This window comes from Oncorhynchus mykiss, chromosome 2 (genome assembly GCF_013265735.2).
Source record: "Oncorhynchus mykiss isolate Arlee chromosome 2, USDA_OmykA_1.1, whole genome shotgun sequence".
In the NCBI taxonomy this organism is placed as follows: Eukaryota; Metazoa; Chordata; class Actinopteri; order Salmoniformes; family Salmonidae; genus Oncorhynchus; species Oncorhynchus mykiss.
The window spans coordinates 45,756,737-45,781,488 of NC_048566.1; the positions used below are offsets into that span (position 1 = coordinate 45,756,737).

General features: G+C 43.6%; 1 protein-coding gene across 1 annotated transcript in view; it reads left to right on the forward strand.

Moving 5' to 3' along the window:
* Positions 1-24,752, forward strand: part of brsk2a (BR serine/threonine kinase 2a) — a 536,112-nt gene that overhangs the window by 160,734 nt on the left and 350,626 nt on the right. The window lies entirely within an intron of this gene.

The following is a 24,752-nucleotide window of genomic DNA, read 5'->3' on the forward strand; positions in this document are numbered from 1 at the left end:
TCATTCAGTAGAGCGTTTAATCGTTCAAATCCCGCGAGTTTTGGCAGTAGGGGGGTGAATTGAGTGCGTGTCGCGAGAAAATACCTGTGCGTTAGGGCGCAAATTGGTTACATTCATTCCTTTGCTCCAGCACTCCGGAGGAGAACTAACAATGACCGGTTGAATTGAAAATTGTTTTGTACGTTTAGAACATCCTAAAGCTTGATTCTGCACTTAGTTTGACCTGTTTAGTCGACATATAATATGTCATTTTGAAGTTAAATCTAAAAAGGGATTACATTTGATAATTTTATAGAACGTTTTTCAAATTAATAATAAATACATTAAAATGTATTGATTGCATATGTATTCACACCCCAGAGTTAATACCTGGTGGAAGCAACTTTTGGAGCCCATGCAGTGGTAAATAATTTCATATAAGATTCTACTAACCTTGCAGACCTCTTAACAACACATCCATTGTTTTTGTCAAAATGACTCAAGGGCAGGAAATTTGGTAAGGAATCATTGATGGACAAAATAATAAATGCTTGTCACAGATTTTTAAGCAGATGTAGGTCAGGACTGAGACTACTAGAATGCGATTCTGGTGTGTTTTGTATTATAATTTAGTTATTTACACTCTTATCCATTGTGACTTACAGGACCAATTCGGGTTAAGTACCTTGCTCAAGGGCACATTGACAGATTTTTGACCTCGTCGCCTCAGGGATTCGAACCAGCAATCTCACCCAACACTTTGTACCGCTAAGCTACCTGCCACCTGACATTAACTTATTAACCTTTTGTGTGAGTGAGGAGGAGAGTGTATGATGGGGTGTTAATTCTCAATTGATTACATGTACTGTATTTATGTGGAAGCAGCAGCACTCAATGTTGTCTAAGTCAAATTTCTCCTAAGCAACAATAATGGGGTGTGAATAATTAACTATGGGGTGTGAATACGCAATCAGGACATCTTAGTTTTTAGAAAACATTTCTATAATTTTTTTGACTTTAGAAATGTATCAAATTCAATTCATTTTTAGATTATATTTTAAGGCAACAAAATGTGAAGACTGTCTCTCGGTGCTCTCTCCACCCCCCTCTTCATTAACATTCAAGGCACTTTATATAAAAAAAAATTATACATATATATTTTTTACATATAAAAATGGAAATACGCATATAAAAAAATTGTTTTTCCATTGAATCCCATGGGGAATTATTAATATGTAATTCCATATATGTAATTACATATTAATGCAGCTTTCTATAGCTTTCCATAGTGTGTGTGTTAAATGTGGCGGCGGGTTGCAATCGTCACGCTGTAACACATTATTTTCCATTTCTGATTTGATTAAAAATGAATGCTCTGCCTCTGCTCTTGTCTCTCTCTCTCTTTCTGTTTCTCCCCCCTCATACACTTTTTTCACTATCTCACAGTCTTCCTATTTCTTTCTTTCTGCTCTTCCTCACTCACTCTCCCTCCTTCTCTCCTGCCCTGCATTCTGTGGGATCCAAAGCCAGATGAGAGGAGGGGAATGAGAGAGAGAGAGAAAGGAGGAAGGCAGACCCTCTCTTACATAAACCAGTGAATAATTAAGGTGCTGATGATGTGGCAGCACGGGGCGGGGTAGAAGCCGTGTGCCGTCTCTCGGCCAATCATGTTACAGCGCGGCTGTATTTAGGTCATAGCAATGAGTTGCTGTCGCCCGCCTGGCAGATGCATTGTGGATCTGTAATCTCAGAAAAAAATGCTTGTCAGACATCACATTCCAAAACCATGGGCATTAATATGGAATTGGTCCCCCCTTTGCTGTTCCACTCTTCTGGGAAGGCTTTCCACTAGATGTTGGAACATTGCTGTTTGGACTTGCTTCAATTCAGCCGCAAGAGTCAGAAAAGGGTGATTAGGCCTGGCTCGCAGTTGACGTTCTAATTCATCCCAAAGGTGTCGATGGGGTTGAGGTCAGGCTCTGTGCAGGCCTGTCAAGTTCTTCCACACCGATCTAGTCAAACCATTTCTATATAGATCTCACTTTGTGCACATGGACATTGTGCTGCTGAAACAGGAAAGGGCCTTCCCCAAACTGTTGCCATAATGTTGGAAGCACAGAATCGTCTAGAATGTCATTGTGTGCTGTAGCGTTAAGATTTCCCTTTACTGGAACAAAGGGGCCAAGCCCGAACCATGAAAAACAGCCCCAGACCATTATTCCCCATCCACCAAACTTTACACTTGGCACTATACATCGGGGTAAGTAGCGTACTCCTGGCATCTGCCAAACCCAGATTCTTCCGTCGGACTGCCAGATGGTGAAGCAAGATTCATCACTCCAGAGAAGCTGTTTCCACTGCTCCAGTCCAATGGCGGTGAGCTTTACACCACTCCAGCGCTTGACATTGCACATGGTGATCTTAGGCTTGTGTGTGGCTGTTCGGCCATGGAAATCCATTTCATGAAGCTCCTGACGAACAGTTCTTGTGCTGAAGTTGCTTCCATAGGCAGTTTGGAACTGGGTAGTGAGTGTGGCAACCGAGGACAGACGATTTTTACGCGGTACACGGTTCAGCATTCGTCAGTCCCGTTCTGTGAGCTTGTGTGGCCTACCACTTCGCAGCTGAGCCTTTGTTGCTCCTAGACATTTCCACTTCTCAATAACAGCACTTACAGTTGACCTGGGCAGCTCTAGCAGGGCAGACATTTGATAAACTGACTTGTTGGATAGGTGGCATCCTGTAACTGTACCACGTTGAAAGTCACTGAGCTCTTCAGTAAGGCCTTTCTACTGGCAGTGTTTGTGTATGGAGATTGAATGGCTGTGTGCTCAATTTTATACATTTGTCAGCAACGGGTGTGGCTGAAATAGCCGAATCCACTAATTTGCAGGGGTGTCCACATACTTTTGTGTATGTAGTGTACATATAGATAGTAAAGGAGAGATAATAGAAATAGTGTAACGGTTTTCTTGGTGAGAAGGAGAGTCGGACCAAAATGCGGCGTGTCTATTGCAATCCATGTTTAATGAAGTGACACACTAAACACAAACACTACCAAAACAATAAACTTAACGAAAACCGAAACAGCCTATACTTGTGTAACCTAACACAGAACAATGACATCAGGACACTAAGGACAATCACCCACCACAAACTCAAAGAATATGGCTGCCTAAATATGGTTCCCAATCAGAGACAACGATAAACACCTGCCTCTGATTGAGAACCACTTCAGACAGCCATAGACTTAGCTAGAACACCCCACTAGCTACAATCCCCATACATACACACCACATACAAAAACCCATGCCACACCCTGGCCTGACCAAATAAATAAAGATAAACACAAAATACTTTGACCAGGGTGTGACAGAACCCCCCCCCTAAGGTGCGGACTCCCGAACGCACCTCAAAACAATAGGGAGGGTCCGGGTGGGCGTCTGTCCATGGTGGCGGCTCCGGCGCGGGACCTGGACCCCACTCAATCAATGTCTTAGTCCCTTCTCCTCGCGTCCCTGGATAGTCCACCCTCGCCGCCGACCATGGCCTAGTAGTCCTCACCCAGAACCCCACTGGACTGAGGAGCAGATCGGGACTGAGGGGCAGCTCGGGACTGAGGCAGCTCGGAACTGAGGGGAAGCTCAGGAGTGAGAGGAAGCTCAGGAGTGAGAGGAAGCTCAGGAGTGAGAGGAAGCTCAGGCAGGTTGATGAATCTACCAGATCCTGGCTGGCTGGCGGTTTCGGCAGATCCTGGCTGACTGGCAGATCTGGAAGAGTCTGGTCGACTGGCAGATCTGGAAGAGTCTGGTCGACTGGCAGATCTGGAAGAGTCTGGTCGACTGGCAGATCTGGAAGAGTCTGGTCGACTGGCAGATCTGGAAGAGTCTGGTCGACTGGCAGATCTGGGAGAGTCTGGTCGACTGGCAGATCTGGGAGAGTCTGGTCAACTGGCAGCTCTGGCTGCTCCATGATGACTGGCTGCTCCATGCTGACTGGCAGCTCTGGCTGCTCCATGCTGACTGGCTGCTCCATGCTGACTGGCAGCTCTGGCTGCTCCATGCTGACTGGCTGCTCCATGCTGACTGGCAGCTCTGGCTGCTCCATGCTGACTGGCTGCTCTGGCTGCTCCATGCTGACTGGCTGCTCCATGCTGACTGGCTGCTCCATGCTGACTGGCGGCCCTGGCTGCTCCATGCTGACTGGCGGCCCTGGCTGCTCCATGCTGACTGGCGGCCCTGGCTGCTCCATGCTGACTGGCGGCCCTGGCTGCTCCATGCTGACTGGCAGCTCTGGCGGCTCCTTGCAGACTGGCAGCTCTGGCGGCATCCTGCAGACAGGCAGCTCTGGCGGCTCCTTGCAGACTGGCAGCTCTGGCGGCTCCTTGCAGACTGGCAGCTCTGGCGGCTCCTTGCAGACTGGCAGCTTTGGCGGCATCCTGCAGACAGGCAGCTCTGGCGGCTCCTTGCAGACTGGCAGCTCCTTGCAGACTGGCAGCTCTATGCAGACTGGCAGCTCCTTGCAGACTGGCAGCTCTATGCTAACTGGCAGCTCTATGCTAACTGGCAGCTCTATGCTAACTGGCAGCTCTATGCTAACTGGCAGCTCTATGCTAACTGGCAGTTCTGAACAGGCGGGAGACTCCGGCAGCGCTGTAGAGAAGGAAGGCTCTAACAGCGCTAAACAGGCGGGAGACTCCGACAGCGCTGGAGAGGAGGAGGGCTCCGACAGCGCTGGACAGGCGAGGCGCACTGTAGGCCTGATGCGTGGTGCTGGCACTGGTGGTACTGGGCCGAGGACACGCACAGGAAGCCTGGTGCGGGGAGCTGCTACCGGAGGGCTGGGGTGAGGAGGTGGTACTGGGTAGATTAGACCGTGAAGGCGTACTGGAGATCTTGAGAGCGGTGCTGGCACAGGACGTGCAAGGCTAGGGAGGTGCACAGGAGGCCTGGTACGTGAGACTGGCACCATCTTCACCAGCCGACTAACACGCACCTCAGGACGAGTATGGAGCGCTGACCCAGGTGCCATCAAATCCCCGACACGCTCCGTCGGGCGAATTCCATGTTTAAAACACCAACACAGCAACTCCCTCATTTCTCTCTCCTCCAATTTCCCCATTAACTCCTTCACAGTCTCAGTTTCGCTCACCTCCAACACCGGCTCTGGTTCTGGTCTCCTCCTTGGCTCCTCACGATAAACAGGGAGAGTTGGCTCAGGTCTGGCTCCTGCCACAGTCTCCCTGAGCCCCCCCCCAAGAAATTTTTGGGGCTGACTATGGGGCCTCCGTCCGCGCCGCCTTGCTTGCTTCGCAAACTCCATTCTCCTATATCCTTCCGCGCACTGCTCCATCAAATCCCAGGCGGGCTCCGGCACTCTCCCTGGGTCGACCGCCCACCTGTCTATCTCCTCCCAAGAAGTATAGTCCATACTGTACTCCACTTTGGGCTGTTCCTGCCTGTTGACACGCTGCTTGGTCCCTTTGTGGTGGGTGATTCTGTAACAGTTTTCTTTATGTGAAGGAGAGTCAGACCAAAATGCGGCGTGTCTATTGCAATCCATGTTTAATGAAGTGACACACTAAACACAAACACTACCAAAACAATAAACTTAACGAAAACCGAAACAGCCTATACTTGTGTAACCTAACACAGAACAATGACATCAGGACACTAAGAACAATCACCCACCACAAACTCAAAGAATATGGCTGCCTAAATATGGTTCCCAATCAGAGACAACGATAAACACCTGCCTCTGATTGAGAACCACTTCAGACAGCCATAGACTTAGCTAGAACACCCCACTAGCTACAATCCCCATACATACACACCACATACAAAAACCCATGCCACACCCTGGCCTGACCAAATAAATAAAGATAAACACAAAATACTTTGACCAGGGTGTGACAAATAGACAAAGGTATATAAAACTGTACATAACTAAAAAAGAGCAAGTGTGGCAGCTGGATAGTAGACCATCTTACTGTGTGGAAGAACCACTCAATACAAATTGATTGCTCACACATTCATGTTTTACCGACATCACTCATTAGACTTTCTTGTCTGACATAGTGGTCTACCCATGCTGTAGTTTCACTATCCGACAACTCTGTTCCTTGTGACTGGGCTTTATGACCGTGTTAACTGACCTCAAATGCTCTGTCTAAGCACACTATCCCTATCCCTGTGCCCTCTCACCTGTTTTATCTGTGTGTGTCCGTGCTCAGGTGAGGATGGACAGTGAACCACTCACTCATGCACGTGTAGTGATCAAAGTTGGACTCACAATGTCATGAGATCAGTGTAAAATCAGTGTCACCCCTGGCCTGAGGTGGCACAACCGGTTCAAAAGTGATGTGGTAGAATTTGTACGTGTCATTTCTGGCGACTGGAGTTTTTTCTGATCTCATGTCCTGGTCAGGTCAAACTCTGGATCCTGTTCGTAGGCTATGACAAAATATTAATATTATTATTCATAGCTTCCCTTTTCATCTGGGCTCACTATAGGGCTGTTTTTTTTCTCGTCGGTGAATTGGAAACACTGCTTGCCTAAGCAGGATCAAACCCTTTCAAACTACCACAAACCATGTTAGTATTCATTGAATCTGTAATCAAAAGAGAGACAATTTCAATGAACAACACTGTGTAGTTTAGTGAAATACTATAGCAGGCCTTTGCGTTATGCAAAGAATGGTTACAATGTATTTAAATATACATTTCACTCTACACTCTTAGAACAAGGTGTTGTTATCTAGAACCTAAAAGTTATTCAGTTGTCCCCATAGGAGAACCCTTTGAAGAACCCTTTTTGGTTCCAGGTAGAACCCTTTTGAGGTCCATGTAGAACCCTTCACATAGAGGTTTGTATCCGGAACCAAAAAGGGTTCTACCTGGAATCATAAAGGGTTCTCCTATGGGGACAGCCGCAAAACCCTTTTGGAACCCTTTTGGATCCCTTCATTGTAAGAGTGTATACACACAGGCAGTGTGGTTTCAATGTTGAAAAGTATGAAAATGTTATGTCATTAAACCTATTATTTGTCCATCTGATTACAGTGCTCTTCTGCAATTAGTCATTCTGTAAGCTTTATGTAAAGGCAGGGTTACATTTAACACTATACACAGTAGACTTTGTAACAAAGTCATACATCTTTGTATAAGGAATCAAGGTAAGACCCATATGCAGACTGTTGAAGTAACAATGTTTATTGTAACAATAGAGGCAGGCAAAGAAAGGTCAAGGCAGGCAGGGGTTGAAAATCCAGGGTAAGGCAAAGGTACAGGACGACAGGCAAGCTCAGGGTCAGGCAGAGAGGTCAGGCGGGCGGGTACAGGGTCAGGACATGCAACAGTCGAAAACCAGGACAAGGAAAGAGAGGCTGGGACACGATAGGAGCTCACAGGAAAAACACTGGTTAGCTTGAACGAACAAGACGAACTGGCAACAAAAAGACAGAGAACACAGGTATAAACACACAGGGGATAATAGGGAAGAAGGGCAACACCTGGAGGGGGGTGGAGACACAAGACAGGTGAAACAGATCAGGGCGTGATACTTTAAGGTGTTGTTCTGGGCATGTTCTGGGCGTATCCACAAAGTATCTCAGAAAATCAAATCCTGTTTAAACCTGTTTTAACCCCCGGGGGACGATTGAGCTAATGTGTGCTAATGTGATTAGCTTGACGTTGCAAGTAACAAGAACATTTCCAGGACATAGACATATCTGATATAGGCAGAAAGCTTAAATTCTTGTTAATCTACCTGCACTGTCCAACTTACAGTAGCTATTGCAGTGAAAGAATACCATGCTATTGTTTGATGAGAGTGCACAGTTATGAACTTGAAAATGTATTAATTAACCAATTAGGCACATTTTGGCAGACTTGATACAACATTTTGAACAGAAATGTAATGATTCATTGGATCAATCTAAAACTGTGCATATACACTGCTGCCATCTAAGTGGCCAATATTTAAATTGAGCCTAAACTGGAATAAGACATTGTGGCCTTTCTCTTGAATTTCAAAGATGGAGGGAAAAAATAAAACTTATTTTTTTCTTTGTATTATATTTTTCCAGTGTTATATTCTCCTACATTAATTTCACATTTCCACAAACTTCAAAGTGTTTCCTTTCAAATGGTATCACGAATATGCATGTCCTTGCTTCAGGTTCTGAGCTACAGGCAGTTGGATTTGGGTATGTCATTTTAGGCAAAAAATAAATAAAGGGTATAATCCTTAATTAAGACCAAAAAAAACTCCCAACCCAGTAGGTTTTAGGATGTTGTTAAAATACTGCCCAGACAAAGTCTGAGCCAGGAGTTAGGTAAACTCAGGACAGTTTGAGGTACCGCAATGGAAAGATAGTGATGACGCTCATTGACATTGTCATGTCTTTGGCATCATTAAAGGTGAAGACTATTATTTTATCAAATCAATTCTCACATATTACTATGTGATTAAACTAATCATGTAAATGTAATTAACTAGGAAGTCGGGGCACCAAGGAAAATCTTCAGATTACAAAGTTATAATTTTCCTAATCTAACTGATATTTTAATATCTGATCAATTCGTTTTCTTATTTATGAATTAATTTTCTCATTCCGAAGGTCGTAAATTGTTGGTTATCTGCACAAACTCAGCCTTTACTATGAATCATTCGTACACCATTGGCTTAATCATGTATTTACTAACTAACTAAATAATCACAGAAATGCATAAGCAAACAACACAGTAGATATGGATACAAGGAAATGATAGGAGAGGTTCCCTAGTGGGCTAAGCCAATATGACGGCTTGGTGGACAAAGGGAAGTGGGTGTGGACTGAGAACAGGCGGAAGATCCGAGGGATCACTACACACAGCACTAGTATAATTATATTAATTGAAATGCTAATCCTTTGCACATGAATGCTCATTCATTCGGGAATAATTACAATCAATATATATTCATGCCCAGTGTGTCGTTGTGATCTCTATTGGAATCGTCAGTCCTTATGTTGGATGGTCAGTTAATCAGCATCTCTCTCTCTGCTTCCCTGAAGATCAAAGTTTTGGTGGTTAGAATGGATACTTCAGTGTACCATTCCAGAAATGTTCTCGTAGAATAGATGTTTGTAGAATAGATGTTTTGGTGGTTGTCGGTCTTCGCATCCCAGGTTGACATAATTTCTAGCTGCAGACTAGTAATTAGCATCTAAGATTTGTTTAAATGGTTTAACTTGGTTAACTTGGGTTAAACGTTTTGGGTAGCCTTCCACAAGCATCCCACAATAAGTTGGGTGAATTTTGGCCCATTCCTCCTGACAGAGCTGGTGTAACTGAGTCAGATGTGTAGGCCTCCTTGCTGACACACGGTTTTCAGTTCTGCCCACAAGTTTTCTATGGGATTGGGGTCAGGGCTTTGTGATGGCCACTCCAATACCTTGACTTTGATGTCCTTAAGCCATTTTGCCACAACTTTGGAAGTATGCTTGGGGTCATTGTCAATTTGGAAGACCCATTTGCGACCAAGCTTAAACTTCCGGACTGATGTCTTTAGATGTTGCTTCAATATATCCAGATAATGTTATTTCCTCATGATGCCAACTATTTTGTGGAGTGCACCAGTCCCTCCTGCAGCAAAGCACCCTCACAACATGATGCTGCCACCCCGTGCTTCACAGTTGGGATGGTGTCCTTTGGCTTGCAAGCCTCCCCTTTTTTCCTCCATTCATAACGATGATCATAATGGCCAAACAGTTCTATTTTTGTTCCATCAGACTAGAGGACATTTCTCCAAAAAGCACGATCTTTGTCCCCATGTGCAGTTGCAAACCTTAGTCTGGCTTTTTTATAGCGGTTTGGAGCAGTGGCTTCTTCCTTGCTGAGCGGCCTTTCAGGTAATGTCGATATAGGACTCATTTTACTGTGGATATAGATACTTTTGTACCTGTTTCCTCTAGCATCTTCACAAGGTCTTTTGATGTTGTTCTGGGATTGACTTGCACTTTTCGCACCAAAGTACGTTCATCTCTAGGAGACAGAACACGTCTCCTTCCTGAGCGGCATGACGGCTGCAGGGTGACATAGTGTTTATACTTGCATACTATTGTTTGTACAGATGAACGTGGTACCTTCAGGCCTTTGGAAATTGCTCCCAATGATGAACCAGACTTGTGGATGTCTACCAACCAGACTTGAGGTAGGCCTTGAAATACATCCACAGGTACACCTCCAAGTGACTCAAATGATGTCAATTAGCCTATCAGAAGCTTCTAAAGCCACAACATCATTTTCTGGAATTTTCCAACCTGTGTAAAGGCACAGTCAACTTAGTGTATGTAAACCTCTGACCCACTGGAATTGTGATACAGTGAAATATTCTGTCAATAAACAATTGTTGGAAAATGTATTTGCGTCATGCACAAAGTAGTTGTCCTAACCGACTTGTCAAAACTGCAAAACCATGCGTTCTAATGACTCCAACCTAAGTGTATGTAAACTTCCAACTTCAGCTGTATGTGTGTTTCCTGTCCTCTCTGAGGTCACCAAATAAAACAAACTCGTCATAACCGTCCCTTAAATGTCCACGGACAATTCCCACCTTCCCACAAGTGGACATTTTGAATCAAATTCACATTTTGGAGTTTGCCATGTGAAATAATTTTTTCTCTCGATGTGTCTCTCTTTCTGCATGGCCTTGGGGAGAGAGTCTCTGCCAGGAATTTACAACCTTAGATAACAGAACCTGTGTGTGTGTGTGTGTGTGTGTGTGTGTGTGAGAGAGAGAGAGAGAGATCTATACCCAGAAAGGGCCATGTCATGACAACATTGTTGCAAATAATTGGGAATAACCAATCGCGATAATACATCGCCAGCTGTGAACTCTATTGCACGCTTCCAACAACTATGGTTACTGTGACTGTAGGCCTATATCTGATGTTGCAATGGAAAAAACATTTGATATAATTTTTGGCCTTTTAGTCACTCCCGTTTAACAAATATAAATCGGTTTGGCATAGCTAGGCTACTCTGAAGCTAACGTTAGTAGTTTGTTGCCTAGCTAGAGACCGGATCATTCTAGCTTGTGATAGAGGATGACTAAAGAGCTTTTATGAACTGCTTTTATTAACATACATACCTTGTTTTCCATGAAAATTGGTGTTCGCTCTCTGTAGCTAGGAGACCAATGTGACTGACAAGTGAATATACCTGTTGCAGCGAGCGTGGGGATTACTGTGTAAAATACGGGGTTGTATTCACTAGATAAAACAGAGGCAAAAGGGGCTGAAATTGAGGAAGGTACTATGTCAACTTGTTCAATAAGAAATGTCTGCTTTCCCTTTCGCTGTAAAACATTTTTATGATGTGAACTCATGAATATGTCTGGTAAAAGTGTCAGTGCTGATGCTTTGAAACCTCTCTCTCCTCTCTTCCCCCTCTCTCACCCTCCACATCCCCCCTCTCTCTCTGGGATGTTGGTACCACTCCATGACATATACCTGCCTCAGCACTCACTTTGGTGGCAAAGATAATGAGCGAGGGAGAGTAGAGGAGAGGAGGGAGGGAGGGATTGAGGGACTAGCCCTCTACAGCAGTGACTGCCAATGAGTGCATTAGGCTGCAGTCTCACTGACACCGAAGTGCCAGACATGTTATCTGCTCTCTGTTGACGCATTTGTGTCTGTGTAAGAGAGCGACTTTGTGTTTGTGTACATGTGTGTGTGCACATGGAACATTGAATCGCAATAAAATCACAGTATCGAAATGCGATACATATATAATTGTGAGAATCGTGAGAATTGCAATACTCATATCGGCACCTAAGCGTCGTGATGATATTTTATTGTGAGGTCCCTGGCAATTCCCAGCCCTACTCACCACGGTGGGGGTACATCTCCTCTCACACCCCCCTGGGCCTGAAATCTCCAGCTAGTTTTATCAACTCCCTATTTCAATTTTATTTGACCTTTATTTTGACAGGGAGTCAATGCTGATGTCTTTTTTCCATATCAGCCCAGTATAGCACCACAATACACATCAAAATGCAATGAACACATTAAAATACACATTTATATACACATTAAAATACAATCATAAAAAACAGACACTTCAGTAAAAAGGTCCCCTAACAGCCAGCTGAAATGCCCTAGAGGCACCAGTTCCTCCAATTGTAAAGTGTATTGTAGAACATTGTACAAGTAAGTTGCAAAAAAAAAAAAAAAAGCAGATCTACCCAACTCAGTGGAGATGTAAGGGATCTCCAGAGTTAGCCATCCTTGAGCCCAGGTCCTGTAGCCCGTACATCTATATGTTAACAATTAGGTAAGGTATGGTGGAAGTTTATGCAAGAGGGCTTTATAGGCGCAAAGGACGCAATGCAACAATCTACGATACTTCAATGAGTGCCAGCCCACTTTCTGATACAAAATGCAATGATTTTTACTGAACCTATCGCACTTTGATAAACTGCATTCAATGGCTTCACTACAGTGGCAGCTGCATTCATATAGACAATATCGCCCATAGTCAATAACAGGAATGAAATTTGACTGAATTATTTGTTTTCTGCTATTTAACAAAAGACAGGACTTGTTCCTATAGAGGAAGCATAATAAAGTAGAAAAAATAGGGATAAAAAGAGGAATAGAGAGTGCTTTGTTTTCCCAATCAATTCGATTTTTATCAGGAGAGTCTGTGTTGTGATGGGACATACTTGTGTTTTTGTTGTTGATTTGGATATGTCTTCTTTGGATATGTCTGTATGTCTTCTCTTATCTGATGGGCACGAACTGTTCTGCTCACTCCTTTATTCTATTTCTACTTCCCAATCATTGGTGGGTTTGTTGAGACAGCCTGTGAATACTAACTGCGAACGTGGGATGAAATTATGCATTTAGGTGTGTGTGTTTGTGTGTGCTCGCACGTCTGTGTGTGTCTGTGTTTGTGGTTCAGCGTGTCCTTTCATTTTGTTTTGCCTCAGCGACAGAGGAAAGGAGGAGAAAAGAGGACTAGATCCAAATTAAACATCGTGTGACACCAAGTTGGGTGACATATCATTCCCGATGCTGTGTATGTTGTCACAACATTCCCTGAGATCCCTTTGAATTTGTTTCCTTTAATTGTCACTATTGTGACTCTTGTTGTTGTAGTGGTGTTTTTTGTGTGCTGATGTTTTCTGTTCCTCGTTTAGGTGTGAATATTGAAAGAATGTGGATAGATGAAATGGGTCAAATAAAAACAGGTTTGGTTCTGGCTTGCGGAGAACACACACACAGGAGTGAGATAACCTCTGACCCTGTTCTCTCCCCCTACCCCCTCACTGGTCACCAGGGAGAGAAGGAGGGATGGAGGGAGTGAGGGATGAGGAGGGTGGTAGAAGAGGGTGGTGGTAGACAAGTGCAGACACCATGATGAATATTTTGGCCTAGTCCCAGTTTCCCTCACTTGCTGGGGTTGGTCAAGTTCACAACTAGTACAATTTCCTGGCCTAGATGTGTGTGAAATCCCTGAAAACCGCCTCCTCCCTTCTTCCCTACTATATTCTCTCTCTCCATATATCCAACTCAACCCCTCATCCATACTCCCCTCTCCTCACTCTCGTCATCTGTCTCCCCTTATCCTCATTCTCCAATCACCCCATTTCCTCTTCTGTACTTTCTATCTTCTATCCCCCTTCATCCTTTCCTCCCCCATCTTCCTTACTTCCTCTCCTTTCTTCCTTACTTCCTGTAACTCCTAGCCTCCCCTTCCTTCCCCTTCTCCACCTTCTTCCTTACTCCCTCTGTCCATCCCACTTCTTCCTTTCCTCCTTATTTTCCTCTTCTCCCCTACTTCCTTTACCCCCTATTCTTCCCTAGTTCCTCTCTCCTCGCCTTTTCCTCCTTCCTCCATATTTCCTCTTTCATCCCCCTTCTTACTTACTTCCTCTTCTCTACACCCTACCATTAAACCCATTGACCCCAGGTAGCCAGTGCAGTGGAGGATGCACTTCCCTGCACTGGTTCACTGTTGGTTGGTTATATTTGGTGCTGTGTTATAAGGGCTTGATGATACTGTGCTAGATGGTTGTGTTAGACTGGTTCAATTTGTTAACCCAGCTTGAACTGGAGACTGGCAGAGTGTGTGTGTGTGTGTGTGTGTTAGGTTTAATATTTCCCTGTATTTTACAAACGTTCCATCCTGAAATGAAATCCCCTTTCTCCCAGGGAAACTGGTGTGTTATGCATCAAATCTAGCATTTTCTTATTGCATTCATTAGCCTAAAAATATAATATTAATTTGAAAGCAATAAAGTCATTGATAATCTCACGTCTTGTTTTAAAATGTGTATTTATGTCATTGGGGTTTGAAGTCATCGAGGCACTTTATAAAACATTCAGGGTACGTCAGGGCATTCTTTGCTAATGTAGGCATAGGCTATTCACAGGAGTGCTATGATAATACATTAAATAAATAAATCAACACAGTAGACTTACAGTAGGCCAATAATAAATCAGGCTTTTTACAAAAGAAAATGTTGGTGAAAACACATTGGCTAGCCTATATCATATGCAAATACAGCCACAATATAAAATGAATTAAACATGAGCCATCTGGCTACATGAACTTGATGTTGATGCTGAAAAAGATGGGGAGCGAGAAGAAACAGACACCCAGGCTACGAGCTGAGAGGGGTCTGCGCAGAACAGTTGAGAAAGTGATTTTCACAGCTATGCCCTCCGTAAGGCAACAAAAGAGGCCAAACGACAGTAAGGGATGAAGTGGATTCACAATTCTACTGCTCAGACACTAGACGTATGTGGCAGGGACTCCAGAAAATCATGGATTATAAAGGGAAAGCCAGCCGCGGTGCGAAAACCCACTCCTCACTCCCAGACAAGCTAAACACCTTCTTCGCCCACTTTGAGCCGCAAATGTGGGCCTCCGATGCGGGCCACCGACACTCACGAGGACTGAGAGCTCAACCTTCAACACCATAGCACCCTCCAAGCTCATCACTAGGCTCGGGCCCTGGGTCTGAACCCTGCACTGTGCAACTGGGTCCTGGACATCCTGACAGGCCGAACCCAGGTGGTGAAGGTAAGCATCAACACCTCTACTACGCTGATCCTCAACACGGGGGTCCCACAAGGGGGCGTGCTCAGCCCCTCCTGTACACCCTGTTCACCCATGAGTGTGTGGCCATGCACATCTCCAACTCAATCATCAGGTTTGCTGACAACACAGCAGTGGTAGGCCTGTTACCAACAATGATGAGACAGCCTACAGGAAGGAGATGAGGTCCCTGGTGAATTTGTGACAGGAAAATAATCTCTCCCTCAATGTCAACAAAACGAAGAAGCTGATCGTGGACTTCAGGAGACAGCAGAGAGCACACCCCCATGCACATTGACAGGGCCGCAGTGGAGAAGGTGGAAAGCTTCAAGTTCCTCGAGGTGCACATGACTGACAACCTGAAATGGTCCGTTAGCACAGCATTTTAGAGAAGCGCAAATGTGCTTCTAATTGGAACATTTGATAAACTTGTGAACAAAATTCATAACACAGTCCTGTGAAAATAATTAAGGAGTTTGAGTTTGGAAAACACTGAGATCCTCTGTGCAATGTAATCTAATCAAATATCTAATGGTAGGTCTAATGTAAAAATGAAATTCATTAATGGAACGCAACTAAATGATCTGCATAAACTGTGTTTAAATGCAATTAAAGAGGACAAAATGGGATGACATTTTTAAACACATCTAAAATGCTGAACTTGCTAATTTCAATGCAAAATAGGTCAATATTCGGACACAAATCACTGTCTTTTAAAGCATTAAAGGAGCTCTAAAGTGCATTGTGTTTAACAATCAAATCAACAAGAGTGTAATTGTAAATTTAGTGAATTAAAAGTGAGCTATTGCGGACCAAAACCTGCATAAGACTCAACTGCAAAGGACATAGAAGCATTTAAATTCACTCTGCAGGCCAGAGAAGCAAACTTGGAGTGTGTACACACAACATATATTAAATAAAACATCATTCTTGTTGGTGGAGGAAATTGTGAATGAAATTCTTGGAATATTTTATGTTGTTTTCAATGCTCATGAATCTGTGTCAATGCTGTTCACAGAGGAGGAAAAGGAATAGGAGAGCATGAACTATTATCAACCAAGAATGAATACCTACAGTGCCTTCAAAAGTATTCACACCCCTTGACTTTTTCCACATTTATTGTGTTACAGCCTGAATTTAAAATGTATTCAATTGAAATTTTGTGCCACTGATTTTCATACAATACTGTCAAAGTGAAATTGTGTTTTTAGAAATTGTTACAATTTTCTTTTTTTTAAAGCTGAAATGTCTTGAGTTAATAAGTATTCAACCCCATTGTTATGGCAAGCCTAAATACTGTACGTTCAGAGGCAAAAAAACTTTTTTTGAAGTATATTGCTTAGTAGTTCTGCATAAGTGTTGCTCTCCACTTTCCAATTTTTGAAATCAGTGGAATTAGAGTTTGATAGCTAAGGAGATGGAGAACACACCTGTCTCTGGATTACATCTTAAAAGGCATCCGTGACAGGGAGAAGCATCCAACCATGACGTACGGGTAAGATAGTCTAGCGAGCTACATTTTCAGATATTACAGATATTACATTTTGACGAAGTCATTTTCATTTCAAGTTAAAGTCTACTGTTAGCTAGCTAGCTAATGTTATCTGGCTGGCTCACTAGCTAACGTTACGTGTATGTTCTTATTATTCATAGCTCAGATTAATTTGCTTGGCTAGTTATAGCCTAACGTTAGCTAGCTAACATTGAACCTGGTTGGTTTGCAGCCTGCAGATTCATGCAGGGTAGTAACGTCATGGGTTGGTATTATGGTTCATCGTTTACCTAGCTGGTTCATTGTTTACTTAACAAAAGACTCTAAGCAAGACACCATTCCGGGTGCATTCGTGAATTCAGTCTGGCCGTCTACATTCTCGTCTGAGTGTGCCAGAGAGCAGAATAACTGATGAATTTATGAACACCTGTTGAAAATAGCCGTTATCAATAGACAAAAAATGTGTAATTAAATTGTTGCCAGCAGCACAGTTACAGTCACCAACGCTCTGAATAACATGAAAACAACCTAACCAGCTCTGCTAGGGCAAGTAAAATGGTCAGAGTGGGGTGTTCTCTCATTTGTTTCTGGAAGTAGCTAGCACGCTAGCCAATGTTACACAATTAGCTTGGGTGCTTGACTGCCATTATGAGGTCAGAACGTTTGCATCAACCCAGCATCCAGTGTGCTCTATAAACTCTCTGAGAGCAAAACGCTCTGAATTTACTAACGGACAATCTGACAGCACAGTTGCAATCACCAAAGCTCTGGATAACGTAACAGCCTAACCATCTACCATGGCGAGTAATATTCAGTGAGCTGTTCTGTAATTTGTGTCTGGAAGTAGCTAGCAAGTTAGCTTGGGTGCTTGACTGCTGTCGTTAGTACAGAACGCTCAGATCAACCCTTAAATAGATAACTGAGGCTAAAGCTTAAGAGGGAGTGAATGATGTTGAATGGGTGTAGAAAAAGAAGGGCTCTCCAGTAGTACCAAAACATTCAAACGGCATTTTCTTAAAAGTGAGTTTACAAGTTTATCAAATTTAAAAGCATAATTACTTTCCCATTGTTCCTCTCTACTTTTATCGAATGTAAAAAACACAATTGAAAATGTTGCTACATAAGACCGTTTTGAGCCGGTCGGTCACAAATGTGCTTAACAAGTCACACAATAAGTTGCATGGACTCTGTGTGTAATTGTAATCCAAGATGGAGTAGCAGTGAAGACGTGTTTGTTTTGTCCTCTCGTGTACTTTTGTATTTTTTCGTATTTTTTGTATATATATTTCAATTTATTTTCAATCTCTTCTCGATTTTTTAAAATCCGATTATACCTTCCGGTAACGTGATACGGAATCGCTATTATTTTCAATTTTAGAACACATTCAAGAATCTCCAGAAGCTAGCCAGCTAATTAGCTACAAGCTATTTAGTCATTGTTAGCCACTGCTAGCGGCTTTTACCTTCTGCACAGATACCAGCCATGTTTTTAGCCTGGACAGTACTCACCTGTCTACCAATATCGCTTGTCTACCAATATCGGACTGTCTTTCCACAACAACGCCGGATTCCTGCCGTAATCCCTGGACTACTACTTCTGATCTTCACAGCTAGCTTGCAGCAGCTAGCTAACCCCACTCATACACGGCTAGAGCCCAAAACTCCACCGGATCCTTGCTGTAAACTCTGGACCTTGGCACCAGATCACCGCTGCTACCGATTGGATATAGTGGCTAACGCCATTGCCACGAAGCTAGCACCAGTTAGCCGTGAGCCAGGCACATCTCCCGGCTAGCAAACTAAACTCCACAATACCTCATTCGCCATCTGGCTTGGATTTTCTGTCAACACGGCGCCCCGCCGCACCACCACGACTGGTCTACCGACGAATACTCCATCCGCTGTGCCTTCTTCCGGTCTCCGTCAGAGCAGACGCTACTAACTTTAAACGCCGTGTCGCAGGCATAGTTGGGCTCCCCTGTTCCATCTCCTGCTGCCCCCTGGACACTATGATCACTTGGCTACATAGCTGATGCCTACTGTACTGTCCATTAATCACGGTACTCCATTCTGTCTATTTATTTTTTATCTGTTGGCCCCAGCCGCGAACTCAGACTCTGTGTAGTTAATCCGACCCTCTCTGCCTAGTCATCGCCATTTTACCTGCTGTTGTTGTGTTAGCTGATTAGCTGTTGTTGTCTCACCTGTTGTTTTAGCTAGCTCTCCCAATCAACACCTGTGATTACATTATGACTCGCTGTATGTCTCTCTCAAATGTCAATATGCCTTATATACTGTTGTTCAGGTTAGTTATCATTGTTTTAGTTTACAATGGACCCCCTAGTTCCACTCTTCATACCTCTGATACCTCCTTTGTCCCACCTTCCACACGTGGGGTGACCTCACCCATTACAACCAGCATGTCCAGAGATACAACCTCTCTTATCATCACCCAGTGCCTGGGCTTACCTCCGCTGTACCCGCACCCCACCATACCCCTGTCTGCGCATTATGCCCTGAATATATTCTACCACGCCCAGAAATCTGCTCCTTTTATTCTTTGTCCCCAACGCTCTAGGCGACCAGTTTTGATAGCCTTTAGCTGCACCCTCATTCTACTCCTCCTCTGTTCCGCGGGTGATGTGGAGGTAAACCCAGGCCCTGCATGTCCCCAGGCACCCTCATTTGTTGACTTCTGTGATCAAAAAAGCCTTGGTTTCATGCATGTCAACATCAGAAGCCTCCTCCCTAAGTTTGTTTTACTCACTGCTTTAGCACACTCTTCCAACCCTGATGTCCTTGCTGTGTCTGAATCCTGGTTTAGGAAGGCCACCAACAATTTTGAGATTTCCATACCCAACTATAACATTTTCCGTCAAGATAGAGGGGGAGGGGGAGGAGTTGCAGTCTACTGCAGAGATAGCCTGCAAAGTAATGTCATACATTCCAGGTCCATACCCAAACAGTTCGAACTTCTAATTTTAAAAATGAATCTCTCCAGAAATAAGTCTCTCACTGTTGCCGCCTGCTACCGACCCCCCTCAGCTCCCAGCTGTGCCCTGGACACCATTTGTGAATTGATCGCCCCCCATCTAGCTTCAGAGTTTGTTCTGTTAGGTGACCTAAACTGGGATATGCTTAACACCCCGGCAGTCCTACAATCTAAGCTAGATGCCCTCAATCTCACGCAAATCATCAAGGAACCCACCAGGTACAACCCTAAATCTGTAAACAAGATCACCCTCATAGACGTTATCCTGACCAACTGGCCCTCCAAATACACCTCCGCTGTCTTCAATCAGGATCTCAGCGATCACTGCCTCATTGCCTGTATCCTCTACGGGCCCGCAGTCAAACGACCACCCCTAATCACTTTCAAACGCTCCCTAAAACACTTCTGTGAGCAGGCCTTTCTAATCGACCTGGCCCGGGTATCCTGGAAGGATATTGACCTCATCCCGTCAGTTGAGGATGCCTGGTCATTCTTTAAAAGTAACTTCCTCACCATCTTAGATAAGCATGCTCCGTTCAAAAAATGCAGAACTAACAGATTTAGCCCCTGGTTCACTCCAGACCTGACTGCCCTCGACCAGCATAAAAACAATCTGTGGCGGACTGCAATAGCATTGAATAGTCCCCGCGATATGCAACTGTTCAGGGAAGTCAGGAACCAATACACGCAGTCAGTCAGGAAAGCAAAGGCCAGCTTTTTCAAGCAGAAATTTGCCTCCTGTAGCTCTAACTGCAAAAAGTTCTGGGACACTGTAAAGTCCATGGAGAACAAGAGCACCTCCACCCAGCTGCCCAATGCACTGAGGCTAAGTAACACGGTCACCACCGATAAATGCATGATAATCGAAAACTTCAACAAGCATTTCTCAACGGCTGGCCATGCCTTCCTCCTGGCTACTCCAACCTCGGCCAACAGCTCCACTCCCCCCCCCGCAGCTACTCGCCCAAGCCTCCCCAGCTTCTCCTTTACCCAAATCCAGATAGCAGATGTTCTGAAAGAGCTGCAAAACCTGGACCCGTACAAATCAGCTGGGCTTGACAATCTGGACCCTCTATTTCTGAAACTATCCGCCGCCATTTTCGCAACCCCTATTACCAGCCTGTTCAACCTCTCTTTTATATCGTCTGAGATCCCCAAGGACTGGAAAGCTCCAACTACTTTGCAGACAGAGTTCAGTGTGTCAAATCGGAGGGCATGTTGTCCGGTCCTCTGGCAGTCTCTATGGGGGTGCCACAGGGTTCAATTCTCGGGCCGACTCTTTTCTCTGTATATATCAATGATGTTGCTCTTGCTGCAGGCGATTCCCTGATCCACCTCTATGCAGACGACACCATTTTGTATACTTCTGGCCCTTCCTTGGACACTGTGCTATCTAACCTCCAAACGAGCTAGCATCACCACCCTGGATGGTTCCGACCTAGAATATGTGGACATCTATAAGTACCTAGGTGTCTGGCTAGACTGTAAACTCTCCTTCCAGACTCATATAAAACATCTCCAATCCAAAATCAAATCTAGAATCGGCTTTCTATTTCGCATCAAAGCCTCCTTCACTCACGCCGCCAAACTTACCCTAGTAAAACTGACTATCCTACCGATCCTCAACTTCGGTGATGTCATCTACAAAATGGCTTCCAATACTCTACTCAGCAAACTGGATGCAGTTTATCACAGTGCCATCCGCTTTGTTACTAAAGCACCTTATACCGTGATCTTCCCCTGTTGTCACATGATACCGCCTTAACACTTACGGGGTAAGAGGGCTGTAAAATGAAGCTGTTGCTAATACCATGTAAATACCAAGTACTTTCAAGTTTTTGGCAAATGATCCACTCTCAAGCACAACTTGAGAGCAAAGTTTATTTATTAAAAATCAAGGAGAAGCACATTGTATTAGTGGGCTATACAATCATATCAAAGAACTAGCATAACAATACCAGTGAATTGCGTTAATTTCTATGTTCATATTTTTTATTTATTTTATTTTTATTTCACCTTTATTTAACCAGGTAGGCAAGTTGAGAACAAGTTCTCATTTACAATTGCGACCTGGCCAAGATAAAGCAAAGCAGTTCGACACATACAACGACACAGTTACACATGGAGTAAAACAAACATACAGTCAATAATACAGTATAAACAAGTCTATATACGATGTGAGCAAATGAGGTGAGATAAGGGAGGTAAAGGCAAAAAGGCCATGGTGGCAAAGTAGATACAATATAGCAAGTAAAACACTGGAATGGTAGATTTGCAATGGGAGAATGTGCAAAGTAGAAATAAAAATAATGGGGGTGCAAAGGAGCAAAATAAATAAATAAATAAAATACAGTAGGGAAAGAGGTAGTTGTTTGGGCTACAGTACCAGTTAAAAGTTTGGACACACCTACTGATTCCAGGGTTTTCTTTATTTTTGCTATTTTCTGCATTGTAGAATAATAGTGAAGACAAACTATGAAATAACACATATGGAATTATATAGTAATCAAAAAGTGATAAAGATCTCAAAGTAGCCACCATCTGCCTTGATGACAGCTTTGCACACTCAAAAGTATGAGGACACCTGCTTGTCAATTCCACAATCATGGGCATTAATATGAAGTTGGTCCCCCCTTTGCTGCTATAAAAGCTTCCAGTCTTCTGGGAAGGCTTTCCACTAGATGTTGGAACATTGCTGTGGGGACTTGCTTCCATTAAGCCGCAAGAGCATTAGTGAGGTCGGGCACTGATGTTGGGTGATTAGGCCTGGATTGCAGTCGGCGTTCCAAATCATCCCAAAGATGTTCAATGAGCTTGAGGTCAGGGCTCTGTGCAGGGACAGTCAAGTTCTTCCACACCGATCTCGACAAATCTTCTGTATGGATCTTGCTTTTTGCATGGGGGCATTGCAATGCTGAAACAGTAAAAGTCCTTCTCCAAACTGTTGCCGCAAAGATGGAAGCCCAGAATCATCTAGAATGTCATTATATGCTCTAGCATTAAGATTAAGATTCACCGGAACTAAGGGGCCTAGCCCGAACCACGAAAAACAGCCCCAGGCCATTATTTCTCCTCCACAAACTTTACAATTGCCACTATGTATTGGGGCAGGTAGTGTTCTCCTGGCATCTGCCAGATTCATCCATTGGACTGCCAGACGGTGAAGCCTGATTCATCATTCCAGACAACAAGTTTCCACTGCTCTAGAGTCTAATGGCGCCAAGCTTTACACCACTCTAGCCGATGCTTGGCATTGCACATTGTGATCTTAGGCTTGTGTGTTGCTGCTTGGCCATGGAAACACATTTCATGAAGCTCCGGATGAACAATTATTCTGCTGACATTGCTTCCAGAGAGGCAGTTTGGACCTCAGTATTGAGTGTTGCAACCGAGGGCAGACGGTTTTTACTTTTTAATGCAAACATACATGGTAACTAAAGGCAAAGTACTTAGAAATCACGTAAGAGAATAACAATGTCAGGATGATTGACCTGAAGGTGTTTATGTGATAATAAATAAATAAAATATCATATTGTGACTAGGTATTTACATAGTAAGTACTTATAAGGTTCTAAATACTAACCTTTGGGACAAACAATATACTATATAAAAATTACATTTTGTTAATTTGTATTTACCAAGAACTGTATGTAGTACTTATTTGCTTGGTTCCTAGCAAGTACGTTTGGGACTAAATAGTTACTAATTTCTATTTACTTTTTGTTCCTGGGTATTTACTTAGCTATTACCTAGTAATTACCATGCTGCAAAATGAAGGGTTACAGTATTTCCCAAATTGCACACTATTCCTTATATAGTGCACTACTTTTGACCAGAGCCCTATCAAACTCCAACCTGGATATATACAGGTTGAATTCATAAGATATACATTTAGAGGCTTGGAGCTGTATTCATAAAGCAACAGGTTATGAGTGTTGTGAGTGTTATGAGTGCACTATATAGGGAATAGGGTGCCATTAAGGATGCAAACTAAAGGCGCCAGCATGTTCTCATACTTCCTTAAAAGAAAGACCTTCGCTTGAAAAATTAGAAAAAAGCGTAAATAGCACTGTTTGTCCATGACAACCAAGATTTTACGGAAGAATCCCTACTGTTGACCAATGACCGATGAAGTGGTGTAGACTTTGGCTACTGACTTCGGCTTGCCTCAAGAAAAACAAATGGTGTGCCAGAACAACCAAAAAAATCCTTACCCAAAACAAACAAAAAATTCACAAATGTCTATATGCACAAACTCTTCCAAAATGTTTCAGATGGGAAGCATGCGGACCCCTTTAAGGCATTGAATATAATGGTTAGAGGTGGGGGGAAAAGTCCTCACGGATACAGTGGGGTTGTATGGAATTGTGTGTGTGGACTGTTGAAGAAAGGGGGCTATGGAACAGTGCTAGTCGGTGTAATTTACATTATGTCAGCGATTGGGTGCAGAGTTATAGCGGAGTCAGGCGCAGGACACAGTGGGGTGTAACATAACTGAGTTTACACAAAATATCAAGAAAAATTCCAAATAGGAACATACAAAAAACACTAGCACAAAACACAACCACTAACAACATAAACAATCACGGACAGAACAGGAATGTATGTCAGAGGGTTAAATAAGGAACTTGATATGTAATAGAAACCAGGTGTGTAATACAGACAAAACAAAACAAAACTGAAACATGGCTCGATGGTGACTAGAAAGCCAGTGACGACGACCGCCGAACACCACCCGAACAAGGAGAAGGGCCGACTTCGGCGGAAATCGTGACACATTAGCACTAGTTAGTGACTCCCATGGCCTCCCATGGCCACCTGCACAAACACACACTTATAAACAATTCACTTCATAATGTTCAAACACACTGCATATTATTCATACAACTATGCATATCACACACAAACATAAAAAAAAGTATCCACACAAACTCATACTAACGCTTCAGGTAACAAATGCACACACGCAAGGCACACACACACCTGACATAATTATGCAGGTGTGATAATTTGCCATTATACATGGAACTGAATCCAAATTGCATTCCTCACTTACCTTTTTACATTTGCATAAAAATACAGATTTTAATTGAAAACAAAAAAATACTGTGCTCCATGAAACACAATGACTGAGCAGAGGACAAGCTTTGTCGCTGTGTGTGTGTGTGTGTGTGTGTGTGTGTGTGTGTGCGCGTGTGTG